The 21,149-nt window shown below is 38.5% G+C and overlaps 1 long non-coding RNA gene across 5 annotated transcripts in view; it reads right to left on the reverse strand.

Annotated features, from left to right (window-relative positions):
* The window catches only part of LOC104873750, a 121,130-nt gene that overhangs the window by 18,598 nt on the left and 81,383 nt on the right, over window positions 1-21,149 (reverse strand). For 2 of the 5 annotated variants that reach the window (XR_783571.2, XR_002025924.1), the window contains one exon: window positions 9,108-10,646. The exons of 1 other annotated variant lie outside the window; for it this stretch is intronic. This is a non-coding gene — a long non-coding RNA (uncharacterized LOC104873750). Of the gene's footprint in view, window positions 1-9,107; window positions 10,647-12,780; window positions 13,005-16,761; window positions 16,932-21,149 lie in introns of those variants that run through there. 2 more of the 5 variants (XR_002025931.1, XR_002025926.1) reach the window with 2 other exon arrangements.

Consider the following 21,149-nt stretch of genomic DNA (forward strand, 5'->3'; position numbering starts at 1 on the left):
ATGTTGCTGTTGTTGTTACCCATATTCCTTTTCATATTTTTCTGTACCCATCCTTGATTTTTTTTTCTTTCTCCATTTTAAATACATTCTGAGTCAAGCTGTAAAGTTCTGAGAAGAATTTTTATGATTGATTTTATTGGTACTTGAAGGTGTACAGTATAATGACACGCATTGGAAATTTACACTGCAAGGTATACAGCATAATGACATTTGTCATTGGAGGTGTGCACCTTTACATAATCCATCATTTTGATCGACAATGTATTGAATCTACCTGGGGAAATGTAGCATTATCACAATGTCGTTTCTTCTGGCTGGATGTGCACACAGGATCTTATCATCATCATCATCATCATCATCATCATCATCATCATCATCATCAAGCAAATTTGCTGACTCATCTAAATCTAATAGGTTTTTTGTTTTTGTTTTTTTTTTTTTTTTGGTCTTTTTTGGAGACACTGTATGAGAGACAGTACTGTGACTCTCTTCAAGTAGGGTACTTTATACTTCTCTTAGGTGCATTCACACTGTTGAACAGAAGTGCTAAGTGGACTTCCTCCTCTGTGCCCCATTCAGAAGAGAATAGTTCTTATTTTACCATTACATAGAATTAGATATCACTCTTGATATGTTTAGTAAAATTACAGGTTTGCCTATCCGAAACTTTGATAATTTCAGGACATCAGCTCTTGAAGGAGTTCTGTTAGGGTGTCCCTTTCTAGCACAGGGATCATGCTTTTGGCTGTGACTTGCAAAAGAACTTTTGGAAGTGGACTGGTTACCGCTCATTTCCATACTGCTGCACAAGTATGGCCAGGATTTTTGATTTTATAAAGATTTTCACATTCTTAAATTTGAATGCTGTGCACATAATTTTAATTGTTAAAACACAGTTGTTATGTTCCAAGCAACACTCCACATATGTTAAGCTCAATTTCCTGGCTTTTGCCATATGACTTTTCTGTACTGCCAGGTAAGTGGAAGAGACAGAATCGAGTATAAGGAGCTGTGTTAATGTATCTGATGTTAAGAGGATTACAGCGTTTTAGAAATTGCCCTCTGGGGCATCTTAAATATGAATATTTGTTAACCCTTTAATCTTTGTTTAGTCTGTTGTCCTTAATGCACAAAGAATGTCTAATTGAGGTCACACTGGTTTCATGTTGCCTGACAAAGCTACAGATAAATGCCAATTATAACAATATACTACTTTTATTTCTTAGCTAAAGAGAAAGTTAGAAATGACAAAGCCTGGGAAACGATGTTTTCTTCTGGATACTAAAAGCAAGTAAAAGAAATCAAATATGATTATTTCAGTCGCAAAATTAACCATGCAGCTCCTGAGTCTTGAGACAAGAAGTGAAAGTGACAATTTTGTGAAAGGCAGCTGAAATATTGTGTTAATTATATCAGCTTGAAAACAAACAAATCCTCATAAATCATTCTATTTTCATGCTTCTGACTCCTCATACAAAAGAAATCACAGGAGTCTACTTTCAAAAGTTTCGAGCTGTTTTGTCAACTGGAATTCCATAGAAAGCATTTAAAATTTATGGAAATTAAAAATGTATGTGTAAAATTTAACTTGGTATTACTTTTCCCAGTAACTTTTCAGAGAAAATTGTGTCCAACAGATACACTTTTGGAGGAAATGTTCTGAAACAATGCAAGATTATTCATATTTATGTGGTACAATGTAATATTTCCGTATGTGTACAATTTTTATAAAGTTCAATTCAGTGTAAATGTACCTATCTTCTCAGATCCCTTCTTTGTGATAAAAACATTAAAAATCTTTTGTTCTATTTTATCTCGTAACATATATTTCATTATTCACAGTCACCGCTCTGTACAGCAAATCTCCAGAACTTCTTTCTCCTAGTACCTGTTATTCAGTCATTCCTCCACCCTTCCTCCTTATCCAGAAGCCACTGCTCTACGCTCAGTTTCTATGAGGTTATCATGTTTAGATTCCCCTGTAAAAGAGATGCGATATAGGTCATGAACAAATCAAGCCCTGAACAAAATATGAAGGCAATGAAATGGCAACTCCCTTCTCCTGAGTGCGGTTTCTTTGCCAAGCTCACTTTGTTCTCTTGATTACTTTTTTACCCTTTTCCTTTCTGAATCAAAATATGAATGTTTTAGTTTTTTTATTTTCCTTATTTGTCAGAATATTCAGCTAGCATTAGAGGAGAGTGAAAATGATGTAGAAAAGGTTTCACTGCCAAACTATCAAAACAGACTTGCAAATGTCCTAAAATTCTAGTTTCCAGTTCACTACCTTATTCTTGATCAATATCTCCTACCATTCTATTATTCATGTAAATAGTCCACGCATGTATGTTTCTCTTTTAAGAAACTCACACGTAATTCATTATATAAATTATACCTACATATTTGTTTAACACTTCCACATAGAGGTTTGTATGGAAATGAAACAAAGGGGAAACATTCTAAACCTGGCTTATTGCCTAATTTATTGTATCGCGACCTGATTTTATTTTATACCCAGATACCAGCTTGTTTTCCGGTCTACGGTAAAGAAAATGGATGAACACTTGCCTTCTGCGGCGATTTTGCCTTACTTATATGACACCCTAGACTTCCTCCTTTCTCTGCCTCCACTGCTATAAGTACCTAATGTGAGCTAGAATATTTATTGGGTTATGAGAGCAAGGCTTGTCTTTTTCAAAATTTCATAAAATTGGTCCAGTATTGGTCATGACCAACAGAGTCTAAGGCTCCTTTGTAACTACTAGATGTAGGAAAACCACAAATTACCATTGCAGAGGGCTTGGCCTTTAGTTCTGGTTTCAGTGACCCCCTCCCGCTAAATGCAAATACTCTGCATCTGTGTAAATAACCATCTCTAGGTGTACATCAAGGGGATATTATCACAAGTGCCTCATGAAAACTTTGCAACAAAGAAAAATGTTAGATTTCTAATTACATGAAAAAGTCAAGCTATCAGTTTAATCAAGAACTTTCTTCTTTAAACAGGTAGAACATAGGTCTCTCATTTAATTTTGCAAAGCACATGTCATAGTTTTTTTCACTTTCCATGAATATTTATAATAATACCTTTAGTCTGGCAGGAAACAAAATCCCTTCATTAAAATGTTTATTGGTTACAAGTGCTAAAGTTGAAGTAGTATTTCTGTCAATGGAATCTAGGAAATCAATAGATAAAGTTCTTAATTTAAACATTGTGAGCTGAAAGTAATACTAGTTAATTCTATTTGTGAGAAGTGAAGAAAGGGAATTCCTGTGAAATTAAAAGCTGAGCTACTCGGCTCTATGGAATGTGTCTCATTTTCCTTTTCCTAATTATTCTTTTGCTTTTCCTAGTTTTTGATGTTAAGACTGTACGTTGAAAACAGCACTTTGAATTCTCACTTGAAGATTTTGATAGTGGGGCAGTAATTCACAAAAGTGCATCTCGAATAAGCTGTTCACAGTAGTAATCTACTTTGCCATTTCATTCTAAAGCCATATGAATTCTCGGAATAGTTCATATGAATGAGTTTTGGAAATAAGGAAAAAGTAGTTTTGACTCATTTGAATTTCATACATTCTCCTTGGACAACTCAGAAACCCATTGCCTACGTGTTTTATTGCTCTCAGTTGGCAGAAAGGACAATATAGATTATCGATATGTGTTGATAAGAAGCTTTCAAGTTATTGAGGCTCAAGATTGAAAGAAATCAAGCCTCCCAAGTGCACATTCGATCCAGGTACCAAAACCAAAAACAAACATGCATTTACATTGCTGAAGCTCTTCCCGACAGCATTCTATCAATGGAAGAGGTTTTGTTCTTTGCATAGACAGACTAGACCAGACTGTAGTACCAAGGCAAACTCAGATGCACCCTGAGAAACAGAAAGAGCATTGAGAGTCTACATACAAGAACTTCATTGCAGAATAAAACAGAAGAATGGAGGAGCAGCTTTCTAGTTTCAGTCGAGATCTGACACCTTTGAATGGAGCTAGAGAAGGAAATAGAAAGGGGTAGGTGGAATTTTGACTACAGCACAATCCCAAGAAAGATTCAGCTGGACTATCTGGACTTCTCACTCTAAAGTCATCCTTTGCAGTCACCTGCTGTTGGCAATATGGGTCGGTCTTGCGGCCATTGGCTGGAAGCATCCCATGGGAAGCAAGGCCCTGGCTGTCAGTCAATAATGCTCCTGTTGCAGGAGGTCTGAGTCAAATTCTCATGGGTACTAGATGAGGAAAAGCGCGACTTAGTAAACCTGACACTGGGAGAGAAGGAGAAGAAAAGTTTAAGCATTAAAAAAGAGAAACAGATAAATACACTGTGGTACATCTACAAGACTGAGTATTATTACGGGCTTATTGGAACCATAGGACATGCAACAGCCGGAGTGAACCCTGTGCTATGGCCTCTGGATGACACGGGTGGCAGCCCCGAGGGAATCACTCTGGTGTGAGATGCTGGCAGGGAAAGCTGTGCTGTGGAGAGGCAGGAGGAATATTAGAATTCTCTCTCTTTACTGTCCACTTGATTTTTGGTTTTACATTAAAATTCCTCTCAAAAATAAAAATCTATTGAAAAATACTGAGGAGATTTAATATGCCTGGTAATGATTTTGTTTCAGCTTTATGTAAGGGACAAGCCACTGAAAAAAATGCCTGTCACTTAGAAGTTCATCTGTCCACGGGCCATGAGGTAGAGATTTCATGGGGTGAAACCAATTCACCAGACAAACAAAAGCTGTAGAATGGAGGACAGTGAGGGACTTCCCATTCTAGGGAACCTGAGTGAGTTCCCTGTCTTCTTAGCAGTGCTGGCTTAGAGCTCAGTTGCTGTAGCGCTGGTAGGTGCCTTCTATAGGGAGTTTCTTCATTTTCTTTCAAATGTATTTATTTTAAACCACAGACAAAAATTATAAGTATTTATTTTATATAACAAGGTGCTTTAAAGTCTATATGTGTTATCAAATGGGCAAATCTGGCTAATTTACTTACATTTAATTTACTTTATTATCAAATAGTTCATTCTTGTGATAAAAGAAAGCACTTAACATCCACTCTCAGTATTCTTCAAGGAAACAGTGTATCATCATTAACTATAGTCCCCATGCTGTACAACAGATCTCTTGAATTTATCTCTCCTATAGCTGCATTTTTGTATTCTTTAACCGACTTTTCTCTAAGCCCCCTTCCAACTTCCCCAGCTCTTGGAAGAACCATTCTACTATCTGTTTCTATGATACCAACTTTCTCAGCTTCCACACAAGAGTGAGATTAGGAAGTTAATCTGTTTTTTAAAAATTTCACTCTGTTGGGTAGAATACTCGAAAAATAAAATAAAAAATAAATTTCCCTGGTGCCAAAGAAGGAGGAATGAACAAAAGGAGAAGGAAGAGGGGAAAAAAAGAAGAAAGAGGTGACAGAGAAGGAGATGAAAGAAAGAAGAAACTGAGAAGAAAAGAAAAGGAGGAGGAAGAGAGGGAGGAGGAGGAGAGGGAGGAGAAGAAGGAGAAGAAAGAAGAGGAGAGAGAAAGAAGGAGGAGCAGTGGAAGAGAGTAAGAGGATGAAGATGAGGAGGGGGAAGATGAGGAAAAAAGAAGGGGATGGAAGGAGGGGAGGAGAAAAAGGGAGGGGAAACAAGGGACTCTGAGCTTCACAGGTGTAGACTTAAATCACTGAAGAAACATTGACTACTAGGGTCATAAAGCAATTCTTGTACACTTCCAAGCGATCTTTGTCAACACAGACTCAGATTGGGCAATAATAGAAGGCCACAGGTGCAGACTTATCAACAGGGCAGCAGTTGGCAACACCTGTAGGGATGTGAACACGTGGCATGGATGCTTTGATCTCAGGAACTTCATCTTGGAACAGCAGAGTAGTCTTCGTGTTTACTTTTCTTTTGCTAAGATCCCAATAATTACCCTTAGCACATTCATAAAATCATTGATTTTGATAGCTTCCTGAGGACCAAACACTGTGAGAACATTTCAAAACACAAAAGAACTATGACTAATCATGTCATATGACCCCTCTCCCGGGCTGGCTGGCACAGCAGTGGAGTTTTATACTGAGAATTAATAAAGGAGAGTTTCTGACTGAAGTGTTATGACGGGCACTTGAAACCTACAACTGTCTATTAGGCAGTTATCTTCTCCTGCAGGGATAAAGGATAAGCACAGATATTTGTTATGACCATGTGACAGTCACACTGTATGGTTCTTTGTGTGCACCATTTTATCCAATTTCACCATAGATCTGTGTTAAGCTACTTTATCTTCACTTTAAAAATGAGACATCTGGGCAAGGATTTAAGAAATTTGCCTAGGGCCAACTTTTAATGTGTGGTGGAAAGGTACATGAGCCAGAGAGAAGTATCCAGTATTTCCTGCACCTTGTCACTGAGAAAGCTCAGCGCATCGCAGATCTGTGAGCCAGAACCAGTCTCCTGATTGAGTGACTGAGACTGGGCCCAGTCTTCTGATACAATTAGAAGTTCTTGGAAGGAATCACATGATAACATGTCATGTGATACGCATCGTCCTTGGAGGTTGATTTCTCCACCCGTGTAGTTCTGCAGGATTTTGGCTGCCCTTGGATCTGATTTTGTTTTTTGTTTTGTTTTGTTTTGTTTTAAGCTTTTGTGAGTGATGTCGAAGCACCGCTTTTTGTCAGTGTGTTCACTTGTTGCCTGGTTTGTAGATTTCTTCCTCTTGGCAAAACCCTGTACTCACATACCGAGCACTAAATTGTTTACGGGTCTGCCCTGTGTGGAGAGAATAATTACTTATTTCTAGTGTTTTGCTTCCGATGATTCTGCTGATAATGATTCTCACCAGAGAGAGTGTACATCTTCATTCTTGAATTAGAGGGCTGAGAGGGTCTATAAAAATGATACTCTAGCTCAGCCCTCAAAATCCACAGGCAGCTTTTCAACAGTTTGTGTACACCTAATTCCAACCCTCACTTCCTTTTCCAGTCTGATAGAAGGATAAAAATCTTAAATCACCTGGTAGGGTAGGGAGGATTAAACCTAAGGGATACAATGGAGACCGAGGGAATGAAGTTGGTCACTTCTGGCCTCTCTCCAGCTTTCTTTGCTCTCTGTTCCTTGAGATTTAGAAATGCAGTGGGTTTGGATTAAGCTATTCTTAGTGTTTCCTGTTTCAAAGAAAAGAAGGGGTGTCAGTGGTGTCTGATAACAAATAATTTAACCAGAGGGGTAGCTAAACTAAAGCAAGGAGAAATCTAAGCTCGGTTTTTCAATAGGCTAAAATGAAGAAAGGGAAAGCTTCAGGTATCATTTATTTTGATCCAAGGCATGTTGACCATACACTTATTAAGTACTTTAAAATGTTTTTGCTATATTGTGGTCTGGAAATAGGTGGGTATTGAATGGATATATTAGTGAAGAAGGCATTGTATTACACATAGATATGAATGAAAACTCGTGTTTGCTTTTAACAATTTTAATCAGCTTGTGGAGCATAGAGAATTTTTGTGCAAATGGCTCCAACTTAAGTAAGATTGTGATGAGACAATAGATGTAGGAGATGCTCTGAAGTTACAACAGTCAATCAGTTGTTTTAAACAGAGGGATTAGGTTTAAAAAATTGGCTTTGAGAACAGTCAGATATAAGTTCTCCTAGAGTAGTTCAAGGGCTGTCCTGACAGAAGAATTCTATGGGGAAGTAAGGGAGGGCAGGGCAGGGAAACAGGCTCTGCAGGGAAACTTTCATAACTATATTCTCAGAATTTCAAGGTTACAGAATTTTGGGATATTTCAGGATTTTTTTTTAAAAAGTGAAAGAGAAAATAAACTGAACTAAAATTCTGATCTATAGTAGATGTCCATTTTCTGATATGACAGATTGACCATACACAGTAGGTGCATAGAGCTGCTGTAACAAAATACTGTGAATTGAGTGTCTTAAGACACAAATGTTTATACCTTCACAGTTCCAGATTCAAGAAACCCCAAGTTAAGGCATCTGCAAGTAGAAATTGCATCATGCCTCTCTCCTTGCTGTTGCTGGTTGGTGCTGATACTTGGTGTTCATTGCCGTATGGACGTATTAGTCATTCTAACCTGTGCCTGCATCTTCCCTGGGAATTCTTCCCTAGGTATCTTTGCCTTGAAATGGTATTCTTCTAAGGAAATAAGTCATTGATCTAGGACCCAGTCTAATTCAGCATGGCCTCATCACAACTAATCTCCCAAGACCCTACTTCCATGAAAGGTTACATTCTATGACTGAAAGTGGACAAAGATTTGGGAAGTAACACTATTCTCAATCCACTGGGTCAAGGTTTTGAGACTATAATTTAAAGAATGTAATACTACCAGTCAAGTAAATAACTTTCAGAATTGTCAAACCACAGCAGAGGGGAGAAGTTTAGTTCAGTATCTTAGAACTTAACGCTGATCAGAAAGTATCAAAGTGGTGAGAGCCATCAGCAAAGCTCCAGGAAATTAGTGAATCTTTTAGTGATCCTGAGCCCACTGTAAGAAGGTGGGGAAATCTACACTTCATAAGATCTGAGAAAAGGCAGAAGAATGTTTTTAGGTATGTACCACCTCTCTCTCTCTCTCTCTCTCTCTCTCTCCCTCTCTTTCTCTCTCTCCTCACTGAGTTTCTTGGTACTTTTTAAGTATTCAGTACAGTTACATTTATCATTGGGATCTTGTACCTTTACATGACAGGTCTTGGTTCTCATTTTTCCCTGTACCCCTGCCCTCCCTACTCCCACATTTACAAAGACTTTGTTTCCATAATTTCATTTTCTCATACTTTTTATTTACCCTTCTTTCCTTTCCCTTCCCCTTCCCACTTCCCCTAAACCTTTAGCCCTTTTCTTCCTATTTCACATTGTCAATTATACAATTTAGATTTTATTTACACTTTTAGTCTTTTACACCAGAGAAACTATTGGGTATTTACATATGTGTGTCTTATTTATTTTACATAAGAGTTGATCTCAATATGCATCCATTTTCCTACGAATGACTCTAGCTTCTCATTCTTTACGGCTGAGTAGTACTCCATTTTATAGAAAAACCACATCTTCTTTATCCAGTCTCCAACTGATGGGTGATTGGGCTGTTTCCAAGATTTAGCCACTGCAAACTGTGCCACTGTAAACATGGGTGTGCCTATATAACTGTACCACCCCACTCTCTTGTTGGAAATGCATATCTTCTCTCAAACAGTTGCTTATTTATTTATTTCAAAATTCCAATGGATCTGAGTCTTATATTTGTAATATTTTTATTTATTGTGAGATAATGGTAAAACAGCCCTGTTTTCTGGTTGTTTCTAATAGCTTTGAGGATAGGACAAGTATTAAAATGGGAACTGGCTATTGATTTAAGTATGGAACAGTAGAGAAAATTTTACACATGGATCCACATTATTCCAGAAAAGTAAATAAATAAACTGAATGTAATGAGCAAATCGTTCAGATTTACAGAAAATCACTCAGTGGGAAAGGACAAAAAGGAGGTGATTCTGAAAAGGTACATTGGGCCAGACAATGGATAACTCAGATTGACAGGTGATAAAGGGAATTTGACAGGCAGCTGTCATTGGCCATATCAGATGATGGGCACATCTGTGAAGGAATAGGATATTGAAGAAATGATCTATCGGTGCAGATCTGAAGGGCCCGAGGAGGGAGTAATGTGAACCATAACACTAGAAAAGTAGAAATAAGACATTCTAGAGGGAGTTCAGAAGTAGAGCTCACAGTCCTTGTCGAAAAGGCAGGGGAGAAAAGGAAATTATAAAATTTCTCGGACTTCTGGTTGGATATATAAAATGAAAAAATAATCATGGTTAGCATTATAATTGTAGCTCACCAGTAAAAGTGAGGCGCGAAAGAGGAACCCAAAACTATCACATTATAGAAGATGTAGAAGAACTTCCGGCACCTTCAAATGACAATGAAGTTTGAAGATTTAGCACAGTGGTGCCACTGCCTGCCTCATAAGTGCAAGGACCCGAGTTCGATCTCTGGTGCCAATAAACAAATAAAATAAAATAAGGTCAGCAAATGAAGGCCTGAGACTATATTACCTATTGACACCTATGTAGATCATTTCACATATTTAAGCCATAATTTCTTCATTTATAATATAGGAGCAATATAATACATTTATAAGGACCAAAAGTGCAGTCGTTTATTTGAATGTAGAGCATGGTGCACTGCATTCCGTAGGACTATTGTAGACATTTAGCTAGTTGAAAACCAAGGTGAGAACTCTGGAAGTCTTTGTGCCTGCTTAGAGAAGGCTTCTCCAAAGGGGTCCAAGTGTCATGCTGAAGCAGGCTGTGGAACACAAAGAGTATGTGAAGAATGAATGCCAAGGAGCATAAGACACGGTTCCCTGTGCCTACCGATGAAGTCCCGGAAGGGCAGGGGGCGGTTATTTCAGAAGGAAGCATGTTTGAAATGTTTATCAGTAGATGGCATTTGGAGCACAGCAACACAAACCACAGAGAAGTTGGGTGTTTTTGTCCATTTTCTTTGACTGTACCCAAAATACTACAGACTGACATTTATGGAGAAAAGAAATTTGTTCCTCACAGTTCTAGATGTTGCAATGTCTTCCATCAAGGTAGTACGTCTTGCAAGTAGGCACCACCTGTGAGAAAAGCACACGAAAGAACAGGAGAATAGGAACAAGGACAAGCCTAGAAAGCAGACTTCAGCTTTATGGCAAAGCCACTTTCTCCCATTTCCTCGTTCTTTTGATAAAGGCCTCAATCTGTTCGTGAGGGATGCTGTCATCTGGCTTTGTCGTCACCTAAAGAGCTCCCTAACCAACACCACCAACATATGAACTGTAGCATTAAATTTCCAGTAGAGAATATTTATGAGACACATTCACACCACAGCAGACGTACTGGAGGAAGGAGAATACGTCCTCAGGTTGGAAATCTGTATAATTATTGAGAAACACGTCAGCATGAACAAAAAAGCAGGAGAGTGGTGAAAAGAGAAAAGAATAAAAATCAGCAAGTTATGCATGTAGATCAGCAACTGACTCCCTTCTTCTCTATCCAAGTACACACACACACACACACACACACACACACAAATATAGGCACACACTTACACACATGGGTGTGTTTTACTGAAGTAGCATTATCTTTTCATTTGTATTTTATTTATTATTTTTTGGTTTTTGAGACAGGGTCTCACTATGTAATTGAGACAGACCTAGAACTCACTATGTAGCCCAGGCTGGTCTTGAACTCACAGCCATCCTCCTGCCTCAGCATCCCGCATGCTGGGATTACAGGAATGCATCACCACGTTGGCTATCTTTTCATTTTTAAATTTGCATTAACTTGGTACAGGCCTGGTTACTGGACATGTCAGCAAAGCAAACATCTGACACTTAAAGATTAGTCCAGAAATTAGTCTCAGCGCAAAGAACACTGACCCTATAGGGTAGTGTCAAGGAGCTAAAATAGTAAAACGAGCCTTTGTGGAGTTTGGCTAAAACAAATGGAACTCACTAGCTGGTTGATATGCAGAGAAACATGTTCAGGAACGTCGAGAGGAGTTGAGGTAGCAAAGAGATGTCCCAGAGAGATGGTTTTGTAGTTCTGATCTACTTCTCCTTAAAATAACCCTATTTATAAAGTAGCCCAATGATCAAATCTTCCACAAACAGCAAGGACCACACATGTTGGACTCATCTCATCAACACAGGCAGCATAAGATGTATCATGAGCCTAACTCTCCACCCATGTTTGCTTAATCTGGAGTCTTGGACCACCTTTCATTAGCTCTGTGGTATTCAACTGTAACTTCTAGGCAAGACGTTCAATTTAACATGCTGGACCTATGTTCTGAAACCAGTACAACATTATAAGCAGTGCCCCCTTGAAAGAACAGTTTCAGTCTTTGGGGTGAAGTTAACAATCTGATTTTTTTTTCCACATTACAAATGCAAAGCATTTGGAGAACAGCACCACAGAAAAGCCCAGCATTCTTTCAGCACTACATGAATTTAGGTTGTTATTAGCTAACGTACGATGTGGGTGTGTACAGTGGATGAAATTGACTCCCCTGGCAGAGCTAAGAGGGACCCAGAGCATTTGATTTTTGCTTCTGCAAAGTGATACATCTATAGTACTCCAAAGAGAAGCAAAGAAAATAAGAGCTCTCGGATTTCTTTCTCCTTTGTTCCTCTCTCCTGCCTGTTGGGTGTTGGGAGGGTTGACCAGCCCCCAGGGATTAAGACATTCAAAGCAGTCAGTAATTTCCATAATAGGATTCAGTGATCAGATTCAAAGGCAAAGAACAACTAATAGGAAAGGATAAAAAGGATGAATAGCTGTTACAGAAGAGGCACTGAGAGTTGGGAAAGATAGTATTCTGAGGAGAGTATTTTGTCAAACCTCAAGATACACACAAATGGTAGAGAGGGTTGAAAGGTGAGGAAGTCTCGATGTCTTAATTTCTTGATGGAATAATTTCTATTCTAATTATGGACTGCAAGACTGAAAGATCAAGAAAGACATTTTGAATGGGAGAAAAATAGGGAAATGGAAAAAAATTCAGCATTCAGCTATCAGAACACATTTTTGGAAGAGAAAATGGTGCTCTGAGAATAGGCAGGAAGAATGAAAAGAAAGCCAGATTCATTCCTGAGCCATTTCTAAAAAACGAACCAGTGATGTGTAGAGAGGTGTTTATAATATTTTCTGGAAAACACTATCAGCTTACTTCTTTTATGGAAGAAATAATAAATAAGTTTGGTGTTGAAAAATCCTAAACCATCTCAAACTTCCTGCTGTTGATATACTTTGTACACTTTAGGTAGTGCTGTAACAACACAATGCTTCCAGTAGGGTGGGTAAAAAGAAGGTTTGTAGTCAAATGTACCTAGTTTCAACTCTCCATCCATTGTTAATTTGGGTGGTTTCCATTGTCAGTTAAACGCTGAGCCTCATGCCCTTCATCTTTAAAGGAGAGATATAAAATCAACCTGGGGAGAATTAAAATAAATATAAATATGCACATAACCATATATGTATACATACACACAATTACACACACATATGTGTCAGTAAGTAGTAACTAAAAGCTGACTGTGTGTTCTCTGCATCAGTGAAAGTAGTTGTTTTTGTTTTCTTGGACCAATGTTAACTAGAAACCAAAGTGACTGGTAGGAATCATGCTCTATTCCACGTTTTTTGTTTCCTGTTATAAAGGTGGTTGTACACTACTGGTTAGGAATATATCAAAAAATGTCTTTTGGGGGCTGGGGACTTAACTCTCAGTGGTTCTGCCACCTGCTTGCAAGAGCAAGGACCCAAGTTTGACCCCCGGTACAAAAAAAAAAAAATGTCTTTTTCTGTGAAGTAGGTAAAATATGTTTGTCACACAGCATGAAAAATGAAATACTTATTATCGATTTTTTTAAACTTCAAATTTGCCTTTCCTTCCATCCAATCAGTATTTCAGGAACATGATGATACCCAAAGTCTGTTCTTTCAAAAGTCTAGAAGAAATGGGGTTCTCTTGTTGGTGGTGGAAGCTCAGCTCTCACCCAATGCGATTATTTGTCAACCCGTGATAAGCTTTCCAACCCTGCAGTTCCAAGGATTACCCTGGCCCCAGTGGGGCCAAATCAAGTCTTACATAAAGTGTTTATTTTACAGAGAAGTTACTTTGTGAATAGAAGTTGGATATTTTTTTCTAAGCAAAAAATGGGGACTCCCGCTAGTACTACTGGCTTAAGAAATTCGATCTAATTGCACTACTTTCTTGTTTCAGATCTAGTAAAAAGCAGACAGAAGTACACATGCATACTGGTCTGTATTAAAGTTTTTGGCTATAAGTTTTGTAGAGAAAAAGTGTAGTATTACCTAATGATTTCTTTTCAGCATAAGAAGAATTTGCCATCTCTCTTTTGTTTTGCTCACTTATTTATATTTTAGCTTTCTCATATAAGCGTAAAAGTCATAATCTTTACTGTTCTAAGTGTGAAAATGAAATATCATTACTTTTGCCATATTTTACATATCAGATGCAAGTCACTAAATCTTAGTCAAGGGAAAGGCTTTACACAAAGTGCATCTAATAGATGCCACCCACACCCCTTATAAGGATAATCAAAAATATTTCCAGTATTGCAAAAATTTCTCTGAAGGCAAAATAATCCCCCATTGAATACCACTGATATAAAGAAATAATTAAGCTTAAAATTTTGGTGTTAAAACAGTTTCTCCTAACTGATAGAAATAAAGAGCTAGTGTATTGCTTAATCAAATGATATATTTTATTAAACTGTTAATCTTATTCACAATGCTTAATAGAGGTAATTTCATCATGGCAACCTTAGTTTCTCACTTGCCTTTACTCTAATGAGTAGATATTTCTATGCTATTTTTGTAAGTTTAGGACTAGAAGTCGTTCTGACTTACTTTACTTAGCATTATCCAGTTGTATCCATTTTTCTGCAAATGACATGATTTCCTTCTTCTTTATGGTGGAATAATACCTCACTGTGTATGTACAGCACATGTTTTAACCTGTGGACCTGGTGACAGCACCTTGGCTGTTACTGGACCTTAAGTGCCAATTAAATCTAGCAAATTAAAATATGGACTAGTCACATACCATCTGTTTGGTGAGGACATTTCACATCTGTGATTGGCATTTCGGTATTCTGACACAATGTGCTGTCATTTGGGCCAACCAATGACTCTCTTGAGCTCATTCCACCTAATTGTAACATTGTCTCCTTTACCCAGCATCTTCAACTCAACTTACTACCATCCACCAGTCTCTGGTAGCCACCATTTGTATCTCTTTGTGACAAATGCTTTAAGATTCCACATAGGAGTAAGACCATGTGGTATTTGTTTGTCCTTCCTGTCTTAGCTCAGGCAACATAATATTTCTTAATTTCTGCAATTTTGTGAAATGGCATTTTTATCTTACTTTGATTTGTCTTTTCTTGATTCCTAATGGAAAGGAACATTTTTTGAGTTATTTGTTCTTTGAAATGTTCTTTCAAATTTAATTTCAACTGGATAAAGAAGATGTGTTTTTTTAATAAAATGGAATACTACTCAGCCATAAAGAATAATAAATTAGAGTCTTTCATAGGAAAATGGATACATTTTCAGAATATACTCCTAAGTGAAATAAATAAGTTATACATGTGTAAATACCAAATAGTTTCTCTGGTGTGAAAAACTATAATAGTACACAAGATCCTAATGGGGTAATTAACAACATGAAATAGGAAGAAAAGGGCTAAAGGTGTACGGAAAGTGGGAAGGGTAGGGGAAAGGGAATAAGAGAAAAAATATGAGAAAATGAAAAAATGGAAATAAAGTGTTTGTAAATGGGGAGGGTAGGATGGGGGTGAAGGGAGGGCAGGGACAAGGGGAAAAAATGAGAACCAAGACCCGTCATGTAAAGGTACAAGATCTCAATGATGAATGTAACTGTACTGTATACCTAGAATGTACCAATAAACTCAATAAAAAGAAAAAAATTAATTTCAATTAATTTTGATTTGCCATTTTCTTATTGACTTATTGGTCATTGTAACAAGTATGGATTTCTTCCTGATTATGTATGACAGTTCAACTTTGTTTATAGTACCTGTGGATATACAGACTTTAACTCACTCTGAAATATTCACATTTTTTAATCTCTTATTTTTTGTTTTAAGCCATAGCTTGAGACTGTGGATTGGCATAGTTGATGCAACTCAACTTCTTGAAGTGTAGCATGCAAACAATCACTTGAAGAACATGTTAAAAGCGCAGGATCGCTGGCCTCTGTGTATTGGAGAGCCAAGGATTCTCAGACTGTGTCATGTTGTATGACACACAACTTCACTTCTGGAAACCCTTCAGCTGGCCACAGTGAAATCATCCTTGGTTAGAAGTCCCAAAGGCTGCTTTCCCCTGAACCATTTCATTTAGTTGTTGTTTTTTGTTTGTTTGTTTGTTTATTCGTTTGGGCATTCTTATCTCAAGAAGCTGTGAATCCAGGGAAATATACACGATAAATGTCAGAAACTCTAACAATGTTATTGCCTTTTCTCTGCCTTTCCTAACATTCTTGATGAGAGCAAAGATCTGAGGTGCTATGAGCCCCACACTCCCAGTGGAAGTAAATCAGTACCATAATGGGAAATGTGAACAATCAAAAGGAAAGCTTGCTATGGTCTATTTCCATCATTTTATTTGTATCTTTCAGTAAAGTTTTTAAAACAATTCCTCCAAACATCTATGGTACAATGAAAATTAAACAAAACATGAAGTGTTGAAGACATAGGTTTCTAATAAAAATAGTGTGAGGAATAAAGAAAGGTTGAATGAAATATCAAAATATGGTGAAAAATTGGTTTTTCTAACTTTAAAGAATTTAACAGAGATTGAAGTTGGGCATTTTCCTTGTTCTCAGCCAGAATTATTTCCCTTTTGTATTTATGTGCAATATCAAATGTTTTAATGTTGAGGATTTGTCCTGAATGCCATTAATAAAGCAGCTTCCTGTCTTAGCTAAGGTAAGCTATTCACCTAATTTAGGAAATAACTGATCCGTGTTTTGAGACAAAGCTCTTTTGTTTAGAAAACATTAAGATTAGAATGTCAACCAAGAGGTATTTGACCCAAATCCCAGAACGTCCAGGAATGGATTTTCTCTGTCTAGCACATTGCTGCAGTTGAAGACATTAAACCAGAAGAGAAATATCTAGGAGGAAAGCGCCCATCTACCTAGCAGAAGTAACAGAACTGATGCATTTGCTCCAAAAGCCTTTGTTTATACCCCTCTGCGGAATAGATGAATTCCAGTTAGGTGTTTTGGTCAGTTTTATTGGGAAGTTGACTCGGGTCACAAATCTTTCAGAAGTGTCGAAAGCTGAGTCATTTCAGACATGTAAATCCTGCTGCAACAAACAGAACAGAGTTACTTATTTTGGACAGCTACAGAGAAAAACAGACATGAACCGAAAATCGAATTGGAGGCCAAAATGCAACGGACAGAAAGGATGGCAGAGGGCCAGAGAAAATCTCTTTCTGTACTTTGAGAGTTGTCATCCTGGGCAACTTTACACAATTCCTGCTGCTGTCCTTCCCTTTCTCTGACGCATTAAAATGGACTCGAGAGGGAACTTTAGTGTCCCGTTTGAATTCAGAGAGTAATTGCATGATTTACTTGCTGGAGTAAGTGTACTCTGATCTCTAGAAGAAATCTTACCTTTATACTAAGAATGGTAAAATCGTTCCAAAATGAACAGTGGTGGAAGATGTGTTACCAGTTTTTCTCCCTTCTGAGTTGCTAAAGGGTACATAGCATTTGAGAAATCAGTGTGATCCAGTGAACCAGTGAGTGATTTCCAAATGCATATTTGAGTTATTATTTTCATCAAGGAATCTCAGAGGCCTCAGAAATGCATGTGTGGGTGTTTCAAAGCCTTTCTAATACATTTAATTGAAACTTAGTTCTCACTGACAGAAAGTTTATTAATCTTTTCCCACAAACACAACAAGTTATGATGGCAAGGAGCCGTGATGGTAAATGAAGACTAAGGTGGAGCGGATGTGACTCGGACTCTGACCAGGACACCAGCAATGCCACATGTCTCACCCTGATCCTGGACTTCGACAGTAAATATTTAACTGGTGGCACTGGTGAGGACCTGAATAGTAAATATTTTACAAGGCCAAATGGGAACTCCTTTTCGCTCTGTTCTTCCCTTACATTAAACATATTAATTTATATCCACTGGGGGCCATGTAATTCCCTAGTTACCCCTGTCAATGATTAGTCAGTTGGATCCTGAATCCTGTTTCTATCATGATTAGGACACACTTCTTCTGGGTCAGGCTGGGCTACATCTAAAAGTCAGTGAATGAGGCATACACACAGCACTTGACTGAGACAAATCAGAAGGCTCAGATAATGTAAAGTGTTCAAGGATCATTATTCCTCTGATAACTGCAAAGGACTGTAATACTGATTATGTCCAAAGCAGGCTGTGAAGAGTGAATCCCACAGTTGGCTTGTTTATAGAAGCGAGTCTGGCTGAAGTCTATGGGCCAAGGTCAGAGTAACTCACACCCAAATTCTATTCCCACAACTAAAACCTTCTGATGGGAAGGGCAATGTTCTAATTACAATGATATATTTTGCCCATTCTGTTCCTAATTTGAGAATGCTTTGTCTTGTCCTTTCTGGGCCTTGTTTACATTCGTTCCCATAAAAACCACAAATCATCTTTACCCAAGGTGATTGCCAATAAAAGTCAGTGCCTGGGAATGGACAGTGCCTTTGTTGGAGGAGGCATCAGTCCTCCTGACACAACCCCGCTTTCTCTCTTAGCTGTATCTCCTAGTGTATTTTTTTCTCAGGCCTGTGTCCTGTACTGGGCAGGTGAGTACTGGAACCTGACTACAGGGTTCTCTGGCAGATAACAAGCACATAACAGAATCTTTCTCTATCTCTGTCTCTCTCTGTCTCTCTCTGTCTCTCTCTCTCTCTCTCTCTCCCACCCTTTCCCCCCCCCACTTTCACCAAATTCCGTCTCTCTTTTCACAACTTCGTAAGTGACATCCTAGGCTGCCGATTCTCTGCCTATTCACCTTTTAGAATACTTGTTGGAACTTTTCCTACGTTACTCTGAGGGACAACAGCTGATTTTCATTTTGCATCACATTATGATTCACATGAAAAAGAAAATGGCCAAGATGAATACGAAGACAATTCCAGTAACACAGCGGCTTGCTCTTAGTGGTGTCAAGGTGTGGAATCCCTCCTTTGCTGTAGGACGACCGTAAGCCAGATTCACTTCATCATAGGCACCAGGGGAACTTAAGTGGTATTGACTTAAAAATCCTTGCCATTCTAATTTACTGTGGGAGAGGCCCCTTAGGTTTTATTTCTTCTTCCTTTGGTATCACACTAATGCATTTTATATGTCCTTTAATCTCTGTTCCAGTTCTGTCAATATTTGAGCTTATCTTAAAATGAAGAACTCCAAAGGAAAGTCGAAGAAAGTAAATTCTGACTCCGGAAGGCAAATAACCATTTCCTTAAACATCCAAATCACAAAGCACCCTTTGGAGCAGGGCTTAATACAAGAAAGAGGGTATAAGGTCCCCCAAGACCCTCCCCATGTTAGAAATGCGTTGAAGTGCCAGAGTTTTCAATACAGCATTAACTTTCCAACAACATGTTGCTCTGCTCCCAAGTTCAGCTGCACACAACTGTAGGATCCCCAGAAAACCGACTCCTGAGGGTGAGAGGGGAGGAGTCGGCACCTATGGATTGAATCATGTTGGACTTGCTAATGAAATGTCACAGAGAAGAACAGCTCATCGTCCACATCTCATGCACACAGACTGAGTGATTAGATTAACTGTTGGGCTCCTCCCACTGCTGTACAACCAAGTACAGAATCAAGATTCATTCATGATTTGGGATGCAACTAGGGCTCCCAAAGTCCTACTGCTTCTTGAAATAAGTACTGGTTCTTCCATAAGCGCCCACCCTCGCAGATTCTGGAGGTTGTGTTCTTGTAGTTCAAATGAGCCCAGTATTAATAAAAGCATTGTGTGAAGACGCACTTTTGGTTTCCCTTACTGATACTTGTTAAATAATAGCTAGGTGGTCTGGTTGTAAGGTCCCTCAGGGCCAGGAAAATATGCACCCAAAGACAACACAGTCAGGCGTGTTCTATGAAAAGCTGAGGTGGCTGGATGCTTTTTCAACATCATTTCCTTCCGGCTGCTAGCGGCAACAGGAAGGAGATGCAAGCATTCCTTTAGCACAGTACTTTAGGGAATTGTTTATATGGGCCATGGGGAAAGTTGTTAGTGTGCAGACTCCACACTCTGAGTGAACTCCTCACATTGTCTTGCTCTTTCTTTCCCCTTCTCCTTCTTCCTTTTCTCCCAGGCTCCATCCAGCTGAAGAAATAACAACCAACACTTAAGTAGCAGGACCACAAGGGTGGGGAGCAAAATGTAAAAAAAAAAAAAAAAAAAAAAAAAAAAGAGCCATGGGAAAACTAAATAATAAAACCTGGAGGTGTGGGCGGCTTCACCTGGGGGTTACTAATAGAAAAACTACCTGGGAACCCTAAAGGACAAATACTAGAAGCTATTATTTACATGGAAGCTAAAACAACCAAATTCCGTGGGTGAGGAGGAATCAGGGCTGACCAGAAGAACTTTATTCGGTGAGGCCATAGCCTATAGCCTGTAACATTCAAGATGGGGCCCACTCACTCTGTGTCCAGTGAACTCAATAAACGTGTAGTGTAACTGAGGAACCGCGACTGGAGCGGGCTTTTCCCTGACTTTATCAGTTCCGCTTCATTGGAATAGCTGTACCCCGCTGGGCAGTGCACAGCTGGAAGGATCACTCGGGTCCTGCCATCTTCGGCTGTGAAGCCTTTAGCTGGTTATCGAAGACAGAAACCACAAATAAGGATTTTTATTTATTTATTTATTTATTCATTCATTTATTTATTTTTCTCATTGAGTTTATTGGCACTTTTTAGGTCCTACTGTACAGTGACACTCATCATTGGGATCTTGTACCTTCACAGGACAGGTCTTGGTTCTCATTTTTTCCCAATACCCCTGCCTTCCCTTCACCCCCTCCTCCCTTCCCTATTTACAAAGACTTTATTTCCATTTTTCATTTTGTCATATTTTTGTTTTTCCCTACAAATGAGGATTTTTAAAAGGTTTTATGAAGTTTTAGTTTTTGGCTATCATAAAGAACATGTGGGTTATGTATTTCCCTTCTAGTCTACAGTAAACCCGAATAACTTTATATATATATATGTGTGTGTGTGTGTGTGTGTGTGTGTGTGTGTGTGCGTGTGCGTGTGTGTGTGTGTGTGTGTGTGTGTATGGACAAAACATTTTGGGGCAAGGCATTAAACCACTATCATTCTTTGCCTGCTCATCTGACAAAATTAAAACTCTCCATTCACTGGTACGTTATGGATGATTAAAGCCAATGATTTCACTAAGCTGTAATAGCACTTTTTGCTTCTCCCACTGACCACTTCTTCCGGTGCAGTTAACCTCTGGGTTATTATAAACTTGAAATAATAGTAATGCAAATAATGGCAAAATAATAATAACGA

This window comes from Fukomys damarensis, unplaced genomic scaffold (genome assembly GCF_012274545.1).
Source record: "Fukomys damarensis isolate Sample0158 unplaced genomic scaffold, DMR_v1.0_HiC HiC_scaffold_23, whole genome shotgun sequence".
Lineage (NCBI taxonomy): Eukaryota > Metazoa > Chordata > Mammalia > Rodentia > Bathyergidae > Fukomys > Fukomys damarensis.